Genomic DNA, 21,934 nt, shown 5'->3' with positions numbered 1-21,934 from the left:
CATTTCGCTGGACTGGCTGGAAGCGCAGAGCTTACCCTATATGCTGCCAGGCTTGTGCCCCAGGAAAAAGATCCTGTCGCTGAACAAAATTAGTACATCCTAAAAATCTCCTTCAGGGAGTTCTTTGGAATTTCAGGCGATGGAACTATCTGTCTTATAGTAAACTCAGTGGGGGGGGGGACCCCACACACACACAATTGGCTAAGTAGGAGCAGCAGTATATTCCTCTTCCTAAGCACTAGCCATGTACTAACTAGCCTTTCTTACTAACAACTACTACAACTACTGCTCCTGCCCTGCTCACTAATAAGTAACTGAGCTATACTGCCTCTCACTGAATGGACCCACATCTGTTCATTCCTTTACTGCTTGTTGGTTATCTCACCTGATGTGTGAGGCCATGTGAGGTGAGCGGGGTGAGTATTATTAAACCCATTTGACAGATAAGAAACTAATGCTTAGCAGTTCAGAGACGCCCCCGAGGGCTGACAGCTGATAAGCAATAACATTCTTTTTGCTACCTCATCCCTTACGGCCTGCAGCTGGCGGTGCAGAGAGACAAGGGACCCTGATGGCAGCCCTGAATCCCTGTTCAGCTCTGATGCCTGCAGCTAGGAATGACAGCTAAGGCAGGAGAAACCCCTGTACCCCGAGCAGGTCCCCTTCTCCTCTACAGCTGGGCCTCCTAAACACACGCGTGCGCGCGCGCACGCACACACACACACACACACACACACACACACTGCAAGCAGTTTCCCAGGAAACCCAGTCTACTCCTTTAAGAGCCAACCCTGCACCTGCAGGAGAACCCTCAGTGCGAAGGCTTTGCCCCGGCGGTGCTCAGAGCCGTGGTGCTGGTCGTGCTACAGGGCAGGAACTCTCCCCTGTCCGGGCAGGAACTCTCCCCGGTCCAGGCAGGAACTCTCCCCGGTCTTGGCAAACCCCACTTGCAACCACGTGTCCCCGCTGCAGCGTCGGATGAACGGAAATACCCATGGGAGCCGAGCAAATCCACCAGGCGATCACACCAACGCTGGTGTCAAATCGAACCTCATAACCGGTAATTACCCATCGAGCCAGGGCCGGAATAATGGGCTGCTTGGGGTCACATCACTGAATGGCAGCAAGGTGGGAATGGGGAGTTGGAACTGGACAAGTGTGACGACAGCCTTAAGAGAGAAGTATCCCCCTCATTTTTCTACAGATATCCTCACCCCAACTGCTTAAAAAACAAACAACGACAACAACAAAAAACACCTCTTCTCTGAGGTCAAAACGCATCCCAAGGCATGGGTGATTTTTTGCATGCGAGGGCAGATTTCCATCTATCACACTGTGCCCCCTTCTAATTTTAAAGAAAGTCGGCTTTAGATAATGGTCTGAAAGGTGCTTCCTTTCAAAACTGCTGTAATTAAACTAGGAAAACATTAATTTGTGCCCTCATGGTAAGAGGGCTTCCTGGAAATTCCTTAGAGGAAGTCTATCATTGATAGAGTGGCTACATGTCGTACACACAGCATCAAAATCTGAATCAAGTACAGTTTGCGAAGGCTCGAGTCCCCTGGCAGAGATACAGCCTACTTGTCCACACAAGTATTGTGCCACACCTCTGTGGAGGGCTGGTACTGTTATGAAGACACAGACACAGACACAGATACACACACACACACACACACACACACACAAAGACAGAGAACTCAAGATTTGCAGCACTGGGCCTCAAATCTCCTTATGATATTAGCTCTGACTCTATACTTCAATTCAAGAGAGAAGAAAGCATTAAAAAAAAATTTTTTTTAGGAAAACAATAGTTTCCATTAAAATGTATGACACTATCTTTCAAAAGATGAAAGGACTTAGTAGAAACACCATAAACCTCAGAATTACACAGTAAATTGCTTCTTTTGTTTAAGGCAAATTAATATCAGATCACAGATAAAAAATAAACCCTCCCAACATCCCCAGTTGGATGCTACATCCATTATGCTGCTTGGGAGACTGCAGGTTGACTATTTTGTAGAGAAGGAACGAAGGTTTGGTTATTATCACATTCCCACTTGAATCCTCAAATCCTGTCTCATCACCTGAAGTGTTTTTCTTACAAGGGACACACAAATGATTTTCTAGTCTCTATTTTCTTCACATGAACCACCGTGTGCAGAGCGAGGGAAACGCTCAGAGTGTATTAACTATGACAGTGCATCTGCCTGGGGCCCTGAGTGCTTCCCAGGACACGATGCACAGACATTATAGGGTCTGAGAGTGACGTCCTCTCCAGGGGCGCTTTATGAGAGTCAAATTGAATCTGGCACAGAGGTAATTGATAAACCTCCTTAATATCCCTTACCAGGCCTCCAAGAAGCTGACCCCTTCAGAATCCATAGAACTAATGAAGGAAATAAAGCTTGAAAACGTGTGTCAATCCGAAATCTTCCCTCCTACCCACAGGCTCCGGGCATTCAAATAAATGATAGGCTTACTGACTCAGCGATGGTTCTTGACTGAAATGAGTTGCACTTTGTTCTCGCTGTCAAAGTGACCTTAGGTCCTAAGCGATCCAGCGTGCTACCCAGCGGGAACAAGTGAATGCACACAGCAGGTATTTGGCGAAAGGATCGATTATAAAATGCCTGGCTTAATTTCACCAAGCTCATCAATGGTCACTTAAGTAACACCACATCACAGTGACTCCACGCTCCCCTAAAAGAGGGACTTCCTTCTGGTGCCTGAGTCTCTTCTGGGCCAAAATCCCCCTTCTAAGAATACAGTTCAGCCTCTGAAGTGGACGTTAAGGTGACATCATCTATAACCAGCTATTCCAGTGTGATCAACTCCACTTTGGAGCTTATTAGAAATGCAGCCCCAGGGCAGGCCTGCAAAGGAATCACAATCTGCTTTTAAACCAGATCGGGGAGAATTCCCCCACATTCAAGCCTGCTCTATAAAGGATGGTTGCAGGGAGGGGGATCAGAAAGGCTCCTTCATGCACCCTGGTTCTCCCAGCCTTAAAACTGGGAAGCTTCAGAAAGAAGAGGACACATTGATAGACAGAAGGAAGAGGATATGATAAGACTATTGAAAATAACTCCATGAAGGATGTCAACCCATTGTCGGTCCATCGTTTAGACAGAGTAGGATTGAAATGGCCACCAGAGACTTGTCCACATTCGCGTTGAGAAGTGGATTCAGTGACAGGAGCAAAGCTCTGCAGGGGGAGCCCCAGAATCGCAACATGCATTGAGTTTTAGGGTACCATCTCAATTTCCTGGAGAATCTTCAGCGTCCTCTTACGTCGCATCCATGATTTTGTAAAAGAAACAGACTGTGGGGATCAAATTCCAGCTTCCCCAAATGACTTAACTGCTCGGTTTAGGAAAGTTCCTTAACCTCTGGAGAACCCTCTTCCCTGTCTCTGAGTGGAGATGACAGCCCAGATGGGGAGGATTAAGAGGGTGAAACAGGATAATGCATACTGAGTGCTTCCGGCACATCGTAAGTGCTCAATAAACATTAGTTATTGTTCTTTTATGGTCTATAACTCTGGAAGGAAGGGCCGGCAAGTACATTTTGTCCCATGACCAGCTTAGGCACAGGTTAGGAGGTGTAGGGGAGGAAATAAACCCAAATGGCTACAACATGCAACAGAGCCACAGAGGCGTTTCCTACGGCCCCCTCCCCCCAACACGGCCCTTCTTGGTGCCCTGAGCAGACTGCGAGATAAAAACACCATGCTGCCTCACGTCTGCTGATTCCTTCTGGTTGCCATTCCTCTTTACAGCAGGTGTCCTTTTCATCCAGAACGGCAGGCGGTGACATGAGGCATCCTGGGGACTCCCCTGGGCAAAGAAGCCGTTTTAAATGGATAATGGGTAACTCTGGGGCCACAGAGGAACAGCATGAAAGCTTCTCCCCTTTTTTAACTGTAACTGTTCCCACCACATTAGCTGGGCTGCCTGGAGCTAGCTGAGCTTCCCGCCCCTGGGGCTCAGAATGACGGCAGGCTGGGGGACCTCAGGCATGTTTCTTAAGCAATAAGGCTCCGTTCCTGCCCATTCTTGAAAGTAAAAGAAATGATGTCACCTCATTGCTTCATAGAACAATTTGGAAATGGCCCAATGGCAGCCACACCTAAGGGATGATGATTATTAAAGGAAAAGAAGCAAAAGAGGACCATTCTGGTAGCTTGTACCACAACACAAGGATCTGAGCCGATCATATAAATCGTATAAATATACCGAACAAGACATGAACAGACACTGTGCTCTTGGCTGAAGAACAAGGTGAATGAGAGAAAAACAAGAGCCAGGGCCCCTGCTCTCCCAGCTAACATTGGTCCAGGGCCGGGGACAAACCAAGCACCATGCTGAGGCTGGCCGCATGCCCCATTTCATCCTCTCAACAGCCCTAGGAGGGCAGGTCCAGGTATTATCTCCACTCTACTACGGGAGAGAAAACGAGGCCCTGAGAAGTTAAGTAACTAGCCTAAAGCCACACAGCCACAAGCAGCCTAACCCCAGAGCACTGGTTCTCTCTGAGGGTGATTTTACTTCCAGGGAACACGTGACATTGTTTGGAGACATTTTTCATGTCATAACTGGGGGACTACAACTGGGGAAAGGCCAGGCGTACTACCGGGTACAGGACAGCTTTGAGCAACAAAGAATTCCTCTGCCCTAAACATCTACAGTGCAGAGGTTGAGAACCCCTGGCCTGGAGCTTCCATGCTTATCTACTGCACTATTTGGTCTCTGTCTGGTTTTCTAAGGTGCCTGCAGAGGACAGTAAGTATTTTTTCTAACATGACCATGAATCAGAATTCCACAGCTCTATAGCCAATGCTGGAAATGTAAACAAACAAACAAACAAAAACCCCGCCATGCACGCCTGGCTTTCCTTGGCTTTCTCCAGTGCTCCCACACCAAGGCTGATTCTTCACGTCCTTCTCCACCTCAGTTTACCTGGAAGGAAACTGAGACCCGGACGTTACTTACCCAAGGTCACAGAGCCTTGGCCTTCTGATTCCACTGCTAGAATTCTGTCTGCCCTTAAGGGACCGTCACAGAACCTTGTCAATAATGGATACAAAGTCCTCGATTAACCCATTCCTGACGTCAGAGAACTACTGGGGAGCATTCCAATGAAGTGAGCATCGGAATCGGCGAGGATTCTCGTATTAAAACACGAACCCCGAGGCGACCGGAGGGCAATCACGCATCATCCGACTCGTAGCGCACAAGGTTGTCCCACTTGCCTTGGAGAAAGAGAACGTGGGTATCAGCCTCCTGCCCTTTGGTGTTACAGGAAAAAGTTAACGACACAGAAAATTGGTTGCGCTGCCCGGGATTACAAATAAGAATTTCTAAAGGCGAAGGCTTCGTGATAAATACACAGGGCGATGTTTTAATACCTAAGCCAGGCGTGACTCTTTCGTCACCTTAATTTCACAGATGACTCCCAAATGGTAATTAAGACACTCAAACCAAATGTTCAGGGGGAAAAAAATTCACATTCAAAACCCAAGAAATCTGAACTGCATTCTTCATGATTATGCCTTAAAAATAACCTCTGAACAAATATACAAATCAGCTTAGGGCATGCCCCAAATCATCTGTGACCAATGCTCTCTCAGCGTGTAAGAGATGTAGCACAGAAAAGTGAACGAAGCCCAAAGGGTTAACTACCCCACCCCCACTCCCACCCCCAGGAATCAGGTCATTGTGAAGCACTGGTAGAAATGCAAGTCACCCCGAACCTGTGCACCTACAATCAAAAAGGAAACGGGCCCTAAAAACCATCTGAAGCAGAAGACCCCTCCCTCATGGCTTACTCCCCAAATCCTTTTACCAGAGCATTCCTAAGGTGAAGGGGAAAGCCTAACAGTTACAAACTCAGTAAAAACATCTAAGACCCGCCGATGGGTGGAACATAAATGAACAGGCCCAGGTGCCCAAGGCTGTGTCTTCACACTCTGGAGTTCAAGATGGCGTCAGCAGTGGGGTTTCTGTCCATCATACTGGTGGCATTCGACTTATTCTATCTCCAAAATGTGTTTCCCTCTGCCTCTGCCTCTGCCTCTCTGGTCCTGCAACTCGCCGTCTAGCCTAGATTCAACTTGCTGAGGAATACCAGCACCTTTTTTGTTCTCCTTCCTGTCCAGAGAACTTCAATAGTCTTTTTCTCAATAAACTCCCTGTGTCTCAGTAACAGACTAGACTGACGATTGACATACAACTGATTTCCTGAACCAGGACACTTTGGACTTCTGAAATGAAGAGGGCACGATTAATAATTACGCCAGGAAAACAGCCATAAACCAGGACTGTCCAGGGCAAACAAGGACACAGGGTCACCCCACCAGTAAGGCCTTGGAGGGAGATCACCCTTCCTTACCTTGTTATCTCTGTCCCGCCTTTTTAACCAAACAGCACCCAGGATAGTACCTGAAACACCATAAGCACTCGATAATAAATAGTTGTGGAATTAAATCTGTAAATAACAGGCACCCTAAATGGTACCACAGGACCAGCTATTACTATGGATGCGCCTCTACAGAGGATGCTGTAGATTATTACAAAATAAAGTCATACCAGAAAAATCGCTGCTTCTGATTTCCTATTTCGTTTAATTTCTACCATGGATATTTTTAAAGGTCTTATTGATCGTGATTTTGTACATAATTATGATGATAATTGATAGTTATCAGTTACTGAGTCCTGCATATGTTAGTTAGAGTCAAGGAACTTTAAGTACATTCTCCCTACACCCCTAAGAAGGGAAGCATTAGTGCACCTAGTGTCTAAGCAAAGAAACCCACGCTTGGCAAGGAGAAATTATCCACATTAAGGTCTCAGACTCTGGCCAAGCTCATTCCTTTCCATGGGCTAAAAAATCTTATCCACCAGAATATCTCGGTTCCAAAGTGTTACTTTTCAAACCATTCATGACTAAGACAAGGTGGCATAACATCCAGTAAACTATACAAAGCCACAAAATTGGTCCAACCACAGCACGGACTCCGTTATGCTTACTATAACATTATGTGGATTCAAACCAAATGCAAAAGAGAAGACCTGGAAGAACGCCAGCAAGACACTGATAACGAACAGACGACCGTTTTTCGAGAGAAAACACAGAGGCAGAAACTGGTGTCCTGATTTCCACGTTCCAAATAAGTTTTGCTGGCCAGCCCCACAAACGGGACTCACAAAATTGTCTAAGTGGTGGTAAGAAGTGAGCCCCTGCTTTCCTGGAGGGAGGGGGAGGGGGGTGCTACGAGGAGGGGGAAGAGATCCTATTACTGCACAAAACCGATGAAAACTGCATTTACGGAGGGAAGGGAATGCAGGCTGTGAACTCCATGAGGGCGGAGACTGAACCAAGGCTTTGCCCCAGACTGCTCTGGCATTCGGCCAACTTCTTTTTCTCAGTGAAATGCCACACAACCAAGTCTAGAAACTTCATCTCCCATCCCATGATGCTTTGAGGTATGGCAGTTTCACATCTAACACAAAAGGTTGGGGTTTTCTTTTCTTTTTTTTTTTTAAGTGATACACATCTAAGGTTCCCCCCCTACCCTGCCCACTTTCAAGTATGTACGAAGTTCCAAAATCTATAAAACTAGGGACTTTCATGAGTATAGTCCTCAAGCTGCAAGTTACTAAAATACTTTACAATGACACAATGGGTTGTGACTTCAAGAACCTCAAATATACACTTGCAAGAAGATTGCTCATAAATACACTCCCAGGAAATCAGTTGGGCACCTTGATTCCAACAAAGGGGAAGCACTGTCTACCATACAAGAGATTCTCATCATTAGTCTCCCTAGCATCGATCAAGACAGGCTGTACAATGTTTTCACGAGAGAGAGAGAGGAATAAAGTTTTGCTGCAGTCACTAAATTCAATAGTCACCAACTCTGTGACATTAAATTCTGCTCCCAAAAGCACATTCAGCCATCACTGACCTCACGGCCTTTAAACCAAGCAAGGTCTACGGCCATGCCACCCTGAACAAGCACGATCCCGTCTGATCTCAGAAGCTAAGCAGGGTCAGGCCTGGTTAGTACTTGGATGGGAGACCACCTAGGAAGACCAGAGGCTGTAAGCTTAAAAAATAAAAAAATAAGAGATTATAAAATGGCAAGGTCCCTTCGATCTGTGAAGTCAACCAAAAAATAAGGGACTGTAAGATGACAAGGTCCTTGCAATCTGTGAGGTCAACCAAGGGTCGCCTCGCCTAAAAATTAAACAAGCAAACAAACAAACCAAGCAAGATGAGCACTGTGTTGTTCCCTATAGCTGGCAGCCAGTAATACCTGATAAAGATTTAGCCTAAAAATTAACTGTGTTCTAAGAACGGCACAGAATAACACTCTCATCTTCACCATGCATAAATTGTGAACAGCAACGCACATTCCCTACCCTACCTTCCTGTCCCAGAGATCCCCATTTTGTCACTGGGCTGCAGACTAGAACCCGAAGTTACATGAAACCAAAGTGCGACTTGGTTAAGACTGGCTTAAAAGTGGAAAATCAGATAAAAGTATAAAAAAATAAAATAAAAAAGAAGAATGCTGCATGCACAGCTAATTACGATACAGCTAATTACATTTCTCTGCCCCACTGAGACCAAGCTCGGGCCAGTGGACTGGGAGCAGATGTGACGGGAGCCAATCCCAGGCCTGGCTCAGTAGACTCAATGTCTTTGTCCCTCTGCTAACTGCCTAACAAAGATGACTTTCAGAGTGACCTTGGGAGCCTTGTGTTGCAAATGGCAGATCAACAGGATGAAAAGAGCCTGGGTCCCTGAAACGCCAAGTGGAGGAGAGCTGCTTAACCCGGAACTCCTACTCCAGACTGTTGCGTAAGTGAGAAATAACTTGCGTTCATTCATCGAAATTTAGGGATTTATGTTACAGAAGCTAGTTCCACCTTAAATAACTCAGGCAGTCATGAAGAGGTCGTTTATAAGTATCTAAGTTAGAGCCCTTACTGGGTCTGGGGCTTCTTGACATGTGCCCATCCACGGAATCCAGTGTCTCACGTCACTTGTGAATGGGACTCTTGTTTTGTGCCTCCGAAGCCACGGCAGTCTTTGGCCTTAGAACGGGGGTATCACTAGAATGAGGTAAAATACCTCTGTCGATAGTCCCCAACAGGTATTAATTGAGCACCTGCTATCTGCCAGGTTCTGGTCTAAGATACTAAGGTACAGAGACATGTATTCTGTGCCCTTGTAGAGGGGCAAACAAGGAGACCCATCAATAAACAGTGAGCTTCAAACCCAGTGCGAGTTAACAGAAGCAGGTACAAGACACGGAACAGTAGCGTACTATTACTTGTTGGCGGGAAGCTGGTTTGGAAAGTGATCAGAGAAGATGATATGGCAAGGGTTTGAAACCTGGTAACAAGAATTCCAGCTGTGATGGTGGTGGTGGTGGTGGTGCTGGCAGTAATGATGGGTCAGCTCTTAGAAGGACTGTCCCACCAAAAAAATCATCACAAGAGATGTTTCCCGCCACCACCATGACATTCTCTTGCATGATTATCACATCCAAAAAAAAAAAAGAAAAGAAAAAACAATCATATCACCCTACGTCATAAGAATGACCATTGGGTGGGTGAGGGTTTGCTTATAATATAAGAAACTGTGAGTTTAGTAATTGTGGTAAATTGCAAAAAGGGGCCCATTTCTTCATCCCTCCCTGATACGCTCCTTCGGCCATGTAACTTTTTGTGCCACTCTGGGCAGGACACTGCCCCATCCCGACTCTGAGCTCGGCTGTGTGACTTGGTTTGGTCAATGGAATGTTAGCAGACATCCCGCAGGAGATTTAGAAGCACTGTCTGAGCAGCTTGCGGGCCCTTGCACCTTTGTCAAATCCACGAGGACTGGCCTGGGCTACCCTGCCAGAGGGTGAGAGACATGTGGAGCAGAGTGGAACGACCTCAATCACACCGGCCAAGGTCATTCTGGATTAGTGACCCTCGGATACGTGAGCAAGGCCGGCCAAGATCAGAGAGCCCTCTGGCCACCCAGATGTGTGAACGATCAAGTTATGAGTGTGTGCGACTCAGGCTTAGTGGTCGTTAGCTGGGCAGCATTATTGTGGCAATAGCTGATAGAGTACGACTGCCATCATTCTCATTTTGTGCATGGAGAAACCGAGGCACGGAGGAGTGACGTGACTTTATCAGGCTTGCACAGCTGGTACGTAGCCAAGCTGGAACGTGAAACCAGGCAGTGGCTCTATAGTCTTTGCTCTTATCCATTTCATGCACCTCAACTTCTCAGTAAAGCAGTTAAGAGCTGAATCTTCATCATCAGGAGGCAAAGGGCTCGGCCTGGGTGCCCAGATGGGACCCTTCAGACTGGGGGAAGGGATCCCGATATCCTGCTAATTGGCAGCGTTCACCCCCCAAGTCATTGATTTAGCGCTGGCAGTGGTGGAAGCCATCTGCTTTCCCCAGGAGCTCTGCAGCACGCAGAGGGAGCTCGCACACCTGAGCTCACCCTGCCTCTGCCTGCACGGCACCCTCACAGCTCACACCCTTTCCTACGAAGACGCCTGCTGGGGGCCAGCACCTGGATCCAGGGAGGCTTCCTCTGCACCTGACTTCCTCCCCACATTCACCCCCTGCAAAGCCTTCCGGCTTGACAGCTTGACAGTCTTGAGTTTTCACATTTACCAGGAAATCTGCAGAAATGCCTCTAGCACCTGCCTCTGCTCTCACCTCCACTTCTGGCTTCCAGGTTGCTTAAACCTGGCTCCGAGGTTGTCCCACCTGGAGGTCAACTGTTCTGACAGCCAGCTGTATATATGTCCCTTCTCCCCTCCTCTTTCTAAGTAATGAAGGATGGCTTGGCAAAGAAAGCATAAGCCTCTGCCAAAATAAAAGATCTGTCAGAACAGTGCTCAGGACTTACTGTGTCCTTTTACCCTTCCGCCCGGCCGGGTTTCCATCTCTGCTGGACACCACGGTACCAAAGGCGACCTCCCTAACCTTAGCACTAGGACTTATTAGCACTGGCACACCAATCCCAGTATGCCCTGGGGTGCTTATTTGAAATGCTGATTCCTGAGCCTCAGCCTGGACCTAGTGAATTCGACTACCCCAGGGAGGCCTTAGAAGCTTTGTTCGTAATAAGTTTTCCACATAATTCTAATGCACTAACCCTTGAAGACAGGCTTCCTAGCGACGACCTCAAATTGGAGGCCTAGAACGATACCGGTCCATAGTCAGCAAGTAATATACATGCTTCATCTCACGTCAGCCTCACTTCAACTCTAGAAGTAGGTACCATTTTTCTACCATTTTAGAGATGAGGAAACTGAGGCTTTGAGATGTTAAATGATTCCCAGGTCACATGGCTAACACAAGGCAATGCTGGGCTTTGGACCTGCTCTGAAATACCCCTCCGCTAGATATCAAATATTTCTGAATGCTGGTCAAATTGGATATCCATGTTTACTTGTCACGCTTCTCTATTATCCATAAACTTGTTATTAGAGTGAAAACCCAGGAAACGGGCACCTCGTTTTCGGGACATCCTTTCCGTAGTCACTTTCGGTGACTGCGTGCAGTATGACTGCTGTGTTTCAGGGATGTGATGAACACAGCTGACCTTTCGGCTCCTGTTCCAGCCTCAGTCCCCACCCAGTGCCACAGGGTGGGGTGACTTATGAGTGAAAATAACACCAGTTAACTTTACAATTCACCATTACAGAGACTGCCTCCCAACTAACCCTATTTTAGCAAAACATGAGGCACAAAGAAGGTAAATGAAACATTACAGAAACAGAACGGAAGAGCTAAGCAAATAATAATAATGGGAATGAAAATAACAGCTACATTTATTGACTGCTCGCCAAGGGCAAGAACCCCACTAAGCTCTTTACAAATATTATCTCATTGGATCCCCACGTAACGTTATCCTCCCCATTGCACAGATGGAGGAACTGGAAGGTTAAGTTAACTTGCCCAAGGTCACACAGCTAATTAAGTAATAGAGTTATGATTCCAATCCACGCCAGGGTCACCCCAAAACGTGCTGTGTGAAGTGTGATCCCCAGAAGGAGAGCATCGGCGTCAGCCAGGAGCTTGTTAGAAATGCAGGATCCCAGGCCGCGCCCCAGACCTGCTAAAACATGGCCAAGTGCAGCTAAGTCTGGGAAGCACCGGGCTAGACCGGGGTTTCTCACCTCAGCGGTACTGACATTTTGGACTCGATCGTTTTTGCTGTGAGGGCTGTCTTGTGCACTGTAGTACATTTAGCAGGACCCCTGGTCTCTACCCATTAGATGCCAGTAGCACCTCCCCTTCCTCCCCAAGTCATGACAAAAAATATCTCCAGCAGTTGCCCAATGTCCCCTGGCCCCCAGCTGAGGACCACTGGTTTAGAGGAGACCACGTTCCGCTGAGCCGAATTGCTGGCATGAATCAAAGGTTTGTAAGCAAAAATTACAGAGGTTTGTCTCTGAGGGGCTGTCAGCCCAAAAAAGAATTTCTAAGTTCCGAAGGCTGGGTATGGCTCTACGTCTGTCACTGACTGCTCTGTGAAGCTGGGCGGATCACACATGTGCACTTTGGCATCCGGCGCCAGCTCCAGAAATGCTGGAAGCTCACGGCATACAAGAATCGCTTGGGAGTGGTTTTAAAAATACGGATTAAGGCGTGCCCTACCCAACCATCCGGAGCTACTAGGAACCCCCAAGTAAGGCCCAGAATCTGCTTTTCCAAGATATCCTAAAGTACCTCATCCGCGACCTGGCTTTTCCGAAGCACTAGACCAGAAGGTACCAAGGGCCCTAGATTCTAAGATTTCGCTCTCTTTGTAGGTGGCTCAGGCCTCCTCCCCACTCAGCGGTGTTACTGACAGCTGACTAAAGAAAACCAAATCACACTGCGACCTCGGGCTGCCATGAGCTGAGATCCGAGCGGCACGAACCGCGCGGCCGCCCCCGGCAGGTGCTTTGTGGATATCGAGGTGACATCCGCGGCAATGGCACTCAGCAGGACTGAAGGCGGCCCTGAGATGTCCGACTCTCCTGAGTGCACGTGCCACTGGTGCCGAAATCTGCCACTCATTCCATCAACACAGCTCAGCGGAGGCGGGTGCGGCTGCTCCAGCCGACTGCAGTCCTGCGAAGTGAAAAAGACATGCACTTTTCCAACTTTTCTACAGCTGTAAAACCTCGAGAGGCCGCGGGGAGCAGTTCCTTCACAGCCACCAACTCTCTTGCAAGACGGTGATTAGAGGATACTGCCCTGGGGGTACACAATACCCCCAAGAAGGATAGCCAGAGCACTGGAACCAGTTTCCAGATGGGAGCAGACGCATCGCTGGAGGTTCCCTGAAGAGCCAGGAAGAAACGTTGACATTTGCTAGGTGCATCCAACATGCAAGGCACTTTTCCCGCATCAGCTCGCTCATCTCCACCAGGGAGGGCTGCCTCTGTCTTACAGAGAGAAAACTGAGGCTCCAGACAGATCCCCAGCCCCTTCCAACACATGAGGGCGCAGAGAGAAAGCATCAGCTATGAACCAGGAGGAGGGTCCTCACCCAACCGCCCTGCCCCCCAACTTCCAGCCTCCAGGCTCTGAGAAATCAATTTATGCTGTTTATAAGCTATATTTTGTTATAAGTTATATTTTATAAGCTATATTTTGTCCATATTTTGTTATAGCAGCCCAAGTGGACTAAGACACGAGAGTCACACACCTAGGAAGTGATACAGGTAGCATCTAATGCCGGCCATACAATGCCATGCGCCACCCTGAGAATGTTTAGGGAGGCGTATAAATCCCATGTGCCAATAGTTTCTTCTCCTTGTAACTAACATCTTTAATTACATTAACTAGATCTACAGATGAATACCTATTCTGAATATTATCTAAGACCACGCTATGCAAGGGTGGTCTGCAGACCCGCAGCATCGGCATCACTCTGGAGCTTGATAGAAAGGTAGAATCCTAGGCCCGGCCCAGATCTGCTCAATCCAGTTTGAGAAATGCCAATAAGACACTTATCTTGCTGACTCTACCTAAGGAGCTCCTTCTGCATTTGCCCCTCCTGCGTTCTGGCCCTCAGGAGTGATGAGATTCTAACAAAAGTTTTATTCCTTTCCATTCCTGTGCTTCTTGCAGGAACCCTTCCCCGCCAGCTCTGCACATCAGCCTCCTCCTTGTCTAACTCATTTCGCACTTGATAGTCGGAACTGCACAATGCCTGCCAACTACCCAATTTAGCACCCGGCGCTGTCTCCCAGCTGGCTCACACCTTAATTGTTTCGGGCATGCAGGGGCGGGGCTAAAAAGATAAAAGACGATTGCAGAGGGGATGGAAATAAATCGTCACTCACAAATCATGTCATCTCCATCCAATTAAATTACTAGCAGTCTGGGGGTGAAGACCTGAGCTCTGTTTGGGGGAAAGGGAGGGGTTATTATTTTATTATTTTTTTTTTTTTGGCCCCACTGCAACCAACAGGTACTCCAAAAAGGGTGCACTTCCGTTAAATGAATTACCTGGCCAAACCAGTGAGTTCTAACGGCCCAGCACTTACAAGGCCTAAGGGAAGAGCAGCTGAGGTCATGGATGAGCCGAGCTAGGAGTGTCTGTCCTGCCCATGTGCCGTCAGGGGAAGAGAGGGAAAGGTCAGGTGTTTGTCCCAAACTGTGCCTTCCCCTAAAATCAGCCATGTGTTTGATTTAGAATTTCCACAGTGACTGACACCAGGTTTTGTTAGAAAGCACTTAAAATCTCGCCAACAACCTTCTGCGAACGCTCTAGGCTCCATCGCGTTCCTAGTGGGAGGCTGGTTCCTTCATCCAGTTTCTGGGGGCACCTGAAGGGACTTGGTGCACGCAGATCATAACTCACAAGTTCATTTTCTCCAGGCTGACTTTACAGAGCCAGGCCCTGGGCTGAACTCTTTACCAGCATTAACTCTCTTGTTACTTCCTGGATCCAGGGGCCCAATCATGTGTCCACCCAGGGCATATTCTAACACCTCTCCCTCCTCGGTAATGTCCAAGCAGAAGGCTTTACAATCAAGGGTAGCAGTCCCCAACCTTTTTGGCACCAGGGACCAGTGCTCCCATGAGAATCTAATGCCTGATGATCTGAGGCGGAGCTGAGGCGTGGCTGGGAGTGGCTGCAAACACAGATGAGGCTTTGCTCGCTGGCCCACCACTCACCTCCTGCTGTGTGGCCCAGATCCTAACAGGCCAGGGACCAGTACCAGTCCATGGCCTGGGGAGTTGGGGACCCCTGACTGGGGCACAAAAGCTGCAAAAGACATAACTGGGCTCATGACCCAGCTGTGAATGCAGAGAGGGGAGTAGTATCTCAAGCATCTTTCTCCTCTGCCTCCAGACTGAGATCTGGATTCTGGAATGCTCTAAAAAGGGGTTTCACTTTTATTCCTATCTCTAAGTCTGAGAAACTCAGAGCCCCTCCGATCCTCAAGGACTCGGAGGGTAATGAAGTGTCCTTCACGGCAGGCTCTGTTTGCACTAAATGCCAGCCCTGCACTAGGGATGGAATCAATCCCCTCGATCAAACCTACCTTCCCAGCCGGGACCCTCCGGAGGTCAGAACCCGAGGAACCTCCTCCTACGTTATTCTCCGAAGTCACCAGACAAATCCACCAGCCTGCTGCATTCATTGAATTCCAACTCTCCTTCCTTACTTCTTTTGGAGAATCAGATGCACTCAGGCTAAGACCCTGTCAATGAGCCGCACACAAACCCAGGGCAAAACTGACTGATGGCTTTGTCATCCAATCAAAATCCCCAATGGGAGGGGCTGGTAATCCCTCTACTAAGACAGGCTTTGGAGGGGAAGTATATGTGGAATGTCAATAGATTCAGCATCACAATCATCAGAGCACTTCGTTCCTGCATTCCTTTCTATCGAATGCTTTTTTATTAGCTCAAGGAGTCCTTTCTACCTGCTTCACAAACACCAAGCTAAAAACAAACGCCGTGTATCAGTAAGACACCAAGGGGCAGTAGACGTCAGAAGTTCATTTGTCTTCTTCCTTTCCTGTTCATTTCTAGCATCCTTGGTTCATTTGGCCCCTGCCTAGTCGCGTAGCTTAAAACAGACCATTTAAAAATCTCTGTGCCGCTTATCACTAGGCTGGGACTGACAAATGCAAACTCTTAACCTCCCAACATGAAAAATGAGAGCTCAACGCACCCTCAGCAAGCCCCAGGCCCTCTGAAGGGGAGGCAATAGTGTACATTAAGGAAATAAAAGGAGAGCTCAGATCTAAGCTGCCAGGTATTAATGCAAAGTAATAAACCAGGAAAAGCCCCGACAGCAGCATTTTATGGAGACGAAGCAAGAACTCCTCCCAAGGAGGGGAGAGGCCAAGAACTGAGCCGCTAATCTAATGAATCACAGCAGAAAAAAAAAAAAAAAAAAACCATTAACAAGGCCTGGCAAATGTATCTCAAAAGACAGCTACAGGGAAAAACAGAGAGCGCTTCTGGGTCACCTGGCCTGTGGGATTAAAAGTTCACAACTGAATGCTCCAAAGCTGTATGAGTCTGATTCAGTGACACAGCCAGGCCCTGGGCTGGCTGTGCGGGGTGCACAGGGCTCAGAACACCCTAGACTCTAGGGTGGCAGCCCTGTGGCCATGGGCGAAGGGGAGAGGGGACAACAGAAGACGGCAAGGGTCGGGGGAGAAAAAAATGAGAGGAGGTGGCACCCAGGACCTAAGCAGAACAGGAGGCGGTCTGAGGCCCCAGAGAACCCACCCCATCTTTGATAATTCCCCTTCCTGCCTTTTTTTCTTTTTCTTTTTCTTTTTCTTTTTTTTTGGGGGGGGGGGGAGGCTGAATTCTCCAAAGTTGAGCTACCTGCTGTCCAGACTTGTGTCTCCTTGATTTACATAATAATGGCCTCTTTATACTCACAGGTTCTCACAGCCCACCAGGATAGATCTGTGTCTGTTTGTCAGGGCACGTTTTCTCCATGGCTTCCCCTGGACGTTTTCTTACAGAAGCCAAGGTTAAAAAGTGCAGAGTGTGGCCCAGAACTGCAGAAAGTTAATCATCAATTGCTGCTCCCAGCTCAGGGGGGCAGCCAAAGAATAGCTCAGGCACCTGGACTTGGGGTCCCTACTTCATCCCTCCCCACCCCATCCAGGCAGGGGACCGGAAGTAGGATAACAAGTATTTCTCTCTCAACTGTTGGGGCTCCAATGGCTGGCTGGCCACGGGCCTCACCTCAACTCTGATCCAGGCCCAAAGACACCCACCCCACCCCTCACCCCCCATCCCCACTCCCGTTGACCTCTACAGAAAGCCTGGGCCCAGAGAGATAAATATAAACTAATCTCCTGCTTCTCAACAGCTCCTAAGAAAAGGAAGAAAAACCTAACATCCCTTCCTCCCCCCCCCCAAAAAAAAGACCAAATGATAAGTATTTGCTGAGTCCCTACTCTATTCTTCGAGATCTATGAAATTGAAAAACAAGAACCATGGTCCAGACGAGGAGAGCTAAAGTAAACTAGCCCTGGGAGAAAGAGGACCAGGACCGGCAACAGTGAGCCAGCCACTGCAGGTGGCAGAGCAGGGGACTGGTGGCCACACTGAGAGGGGCTAAAAGACCAAGGAAAACAGTGAGAAGAAATTCAAAACTGAATTCTGCCTTCCTCCCTCTCTCTCTCTCTTTACTGCAGGAAAGAATATAAACAAAAATAACTTTTCCCTCCGACCACCTAAAAAACTATTATATTAAAAGTTTCCTTTAAACCCCCCCCCCCCGAAAAAAAACCCTTAACAATGTTATCGGCTGCAAAAGACTACTAAAAACAATAGCTAACTAAAGTATCTCAGCTCTTTGAACTGAATCCATCTCCCCACGCCCACGTGAACGGGCTCTCTAGGAAATCACGAAGAGCTGCACAAATAACCGAGACCCCTCTCTGACAAGTCAGACGACCCCGAAGCGAAAGTTGCTGCAATCTTCAATGAAAAGGGTCTCTTGGGGAAGTTGCCGATAAAAGCATCTTTGAAGGCTTGGCCCTCCTGTGAACCCCACAGGTTATTCAGGTCGCGAGGCGTTGCCACCACCCCCACCCTTCATGTGCACATCCCTTTGCCCTTCTGGCTTGTTACTGGGTTGCAGTTGAGCCCCCCCTGGCTGTTGAAGATTCCCCTGAAATCTAGTCACTTCCCATTCCATCTGCCCGTTTCCTGGTAATGGTTGGCAGTACAGCCTTGAAAATAAATGCTTAGGAAAGTGAATATGCTTACATCTGACCCATGCACAGGGAGAGGAGATGCCACTCTCAAAGATAGTTCAAGATGAAAGGTGAGGCCCAGCAGCCCTGCCGTAGGATCTAACAAGGTAGGGGACAGGAAGATGGCCCTGGAAGATGTCCCACAGTGGCACAACAGTCCAGGGGTCCTCAGAAAGAGTGGGAGAAAGAAGACAGAAAACAGAAACCGTAGGAAAGGTTAGTGAAGGCCGAGAGACTCTTATATTAAAACCCAGAAGACAACTGAAAAAGAAACCTCCAAGGAAACTATTTGTAGCGAAAGTGGGATGTGAACTTTTTTTTCCTACACACAAAGTACTCAAGAAGTTGCGGAAACATCAAAGAAATTAAACAGTGTATGAGTTTGCTAGAGCTGCCATAACAAAACCACAGACTGGGCGGCTTCCAGCAACAGAATTTATCGTCTCACGGTTCTGGAGGCTGGAAGCCTGAGATCCAGGTGTCAGCAGGGTTGATCTCTTCGGAGGCCTCGCTCCTTGGCCTGCAGATGGCCACTTTCTCCCTAGGTCCTCATAGGGTCTCTCCTCTGTGAGCGTGCAACCCTGGTGTCTCTTTGTGGGTCTAAATGCCCTCCTACAAAGACAGCAGACTGGATGGATCAGGGCCCACTCACATGACCTCGTTTTAACTTAATCACTTCTTTAAAGACCCTTTCTCCAAATATAGTCACACTCCGAGGATGGGAAGGTTAGGGCTTCAACATGTAAATTTGGAGGGGGTCACGATTCAGCCCCTAACAAGTGATAATAAAAGTAACTATCCTTTGGAATGACAATCATATTTTGCCAGGTCCGTGATGTACCTCGGCTTGTCTGAAAATCTTTGCAGAGGCCCCGTGAGGCAGGTATTCTCTCATTCGCAAGTCGTAGATGAGGGCTCCAAGTGTCATACAGTTAGAAGGTGGCTAAATTACCCACAAGCATAACCACAGCGGTAGGTCTGAGCCCAGAGGGAGATAAGCAGACCTCTCGGCAGCCCCTCCAGTACCAACGACAAATCCTTTCAGACTCCCCCTCAGTGAGACTCAGGACACGCCACCAAACTCGCCCTTTAAACTCTGTCTAGGATTTTGTGACAGGAAGCAGCATCATGTTTTCAAATTTGTCTTGTTTAAAAAGGAAAAGTTCTAGGGGATTAGTCCGTGAGTTGGGTTCTTAATGGAGACTTCATTTTATGGTGCCAAAACAAGAAAAATGTCGATAAAGCATATCGAAGAGTGAGGAGTGGCCCTGCGGGTTTAATAGGCCCTGTTAAAATGGCCCTGTGCCATTATTTACTGATAGGACTTAGCAGATGTGAGTGTGAAACTGCTCCCTGGAGTTTAAATAACATAACATATTTTTCCTAATGTAATCTGAAGCATTTGTTAATACAATAATCCAAAATAAACATTGGAACTGATATGAAGAATTATGGCCAGTGTCACTTTGATAGCACCTGTGGGGAACCGGACTAATATTAAGCCTAATCAAAAAATAAAATTAAATAAAGATTAGCAAAAATTAAACCAAATATTTGACATTTATTGTTGATTTGATAGGCATTCCAGTGCTTCCATGGTTTTCCGGGAAATCTGAGGGATCTGAGAATGAACCCTCTAATGCAAGAAATTTGTTCAACACCGCCCCAACCCCCATACACACACACGGAATAGAAACCAAATTCAGGAATTGAAATACCGTCAAGAAAGAGATGTTCAAAATTAGGAGTCTTTTTCCTCACTTTCTCTATTATTTACTCAAGAGTTATGGGAATTCAAAGCAAAAAAGAGTCCTTTACAAGCCATAGACTTAAAGAGAGTTGACCACTGTTTACGGTGTCCTGGCTTCAGACTGCTACATGAGGCTTCAGTGATGACGGAGGCATGAACCTCATTCCAGAATCTTCAGCTCCTGAGCCCACCAAGAAACTCAGAGAAGGATCTCGGTATCTACTATACCTCTCTTGACATGGGTCAGCTCGGGATATGAATTTTACATAGGTCAGTTAATTAGAAACAGTGAGGCAGAGGATTCCCTGGAAGCCAGACAGCTGGGTTCAAATCCACATCCAGACCTTTGACTAGGTGACCTTGGCTGAGTTACTTAAATTCGCCAGCCCTCAATTTCCTGTAAAGTGGGGTACAAAATGGAACTTTCCTCACAGAGTTGAGGCAAAAATTGAGTCATGCACGTTGCTTAGAAAACTTAATAAATACTCAATAAACAGTAGCTACTAGGTTTTATTAGTGTACTGATTATACTGTATGATTACATTTTATGTTGAGTACAATTTAGGTATTGATTATGAAACATGAAGTAAAAAGTAATGAAAATACATTGTTTAACTATAATGAGATACCACCTTATACCCATGATGATGGGTATACAATCAAAAAAAAAGAAAATAACAAGTATTGGCAAGGATGTGGAGAAATTGGAACCCTTATGCACTATTGGTAGGAATGTAAAATGGTGCAGCTGCTACGGAAAACAGTATGGAGGCTCCCCAAAAAATTAAAAATAGAATTACCATATGATCTAGCAATTCCACTTCCGGGTATACAGCCAAAAGAACTGAAAGCAGTATCTCGGAGAGCTATTTGCATATGCATGCTCATCACACCACTGTTCACGATAGCCAAGAGCAACCCATGTGTCATCCATCAATAGGCGAATGGTTAAAGAAAGTGCGTTAGGCACACTACAAGGAAATGTTATTCAGCCTTAAAAAGGAAAGGAATTCTGACACATACTACAACCTGGATGAACCTTGAGGACATTATGCTACGTGAAATGAGCAAGTCAGAAAAAGACAAATACCCCGTGATTCCATTTTATGAGATGTTTAAGAATTAAGTAGTCAGAGTCATAGAATCAGAAAGTGGAGTGGTGGTCATTTGGGGCTGGGAGTTCGGGGATATGGGGGATTGTCATTTGACAAAGACAGTTTGCAAGCTAAAAAGAGTTCTGGAGATCTGTTTCACAACAACATGAATATATTTAACATTACTGTTAAGTATACCTTAAAATGGTTAAAATGATAAATTTTAGGTTATGTATTTTTTTAACCAGATTTTTTTAAAAAGAAAAAAGAATTTTTTCTTTTTAAAAAAATCTCTACAAACACGCACAGAAAAAAAAACTTGCAGTGTTTGTTTTGAAAAATGAATTCTAAATGCCTCTAAGTCAATCAGCTAGCTTCCTACTCCTATTATTCTGAATTCAAGGTGACTTACAAAACTAGTATGACCTACGAAATTGCTCTGAGAAGTGGTGGAACTCCTGGTGAATTGGAGGAGTTTTGAGAAGTTAACTTGAAAAGAAGTATTGACTTAGAACAGATTCTATTTTAACGCTTCGAGACAAAATCCGTCGCCTGGAAAAGAGCCTCCAACTCACCACATCCTCAGAAGTGGAGCCCCTATTTGTCATTTCTGAGATGTTATCACTGAGCCACTCGAATAAGAGCAGTGAGAAGGAACATTAATGTGGGGCGCCAAGGCAGTGACGGCGTGTGGGGCAGGCCCTATTCTTCATCTGTACGGCATCCCTTCAGAGGGGATGCTGTTGGAGATTTGGGGAGATGGGCCAATTCTATCCACCCATCGGCAGCCCTAAGTCCTGATGCAATGGATGGGTCAAGAATCAC

At 46.9% G+C, this 21,934-nt stretch overlaps 1 protein-coding gene and 1 pseudogene across 2 annotated transcripts in view; one reads left to right on the top strand and one right to left on the bottom strand.

The window, feature by feature from the left end:
- Positions 1–21,934, bottom strand: part of CHST11 (carbohydrate sulfotransferase 11) — a 237,034-nt gene that overhangs the window by 185,216 nt on the left and 29,884 nt on the right. The window lies entirely within an intron of this gene.
- Positions 7,991–8,109, top strand: LOC118614792 (annotated as a pseudogene).

This window comes from Rousettus aegyptiacus, unplaced genomic scaffold (assembly GCF_014176215.1).
Source record: "Rousettus aegyptiacus isolate mRouAeg1 unplaced genomic scaffold, mRouAeg1.p scaffold_m13_p_2, whole genome shotgun sequence".
Lineage (NCBI taxonomy): Eukaryota > Metazoa > Chordata > Mammalia > Chiroptera > Pteropodidae > Rousettus > Rousettus aegyptiacus.
The sequence above is the reverse complement of the archived record's forward strand: the minus strand, read 5'-3'. Positions and strand labels throughout refer to the sequence as shown.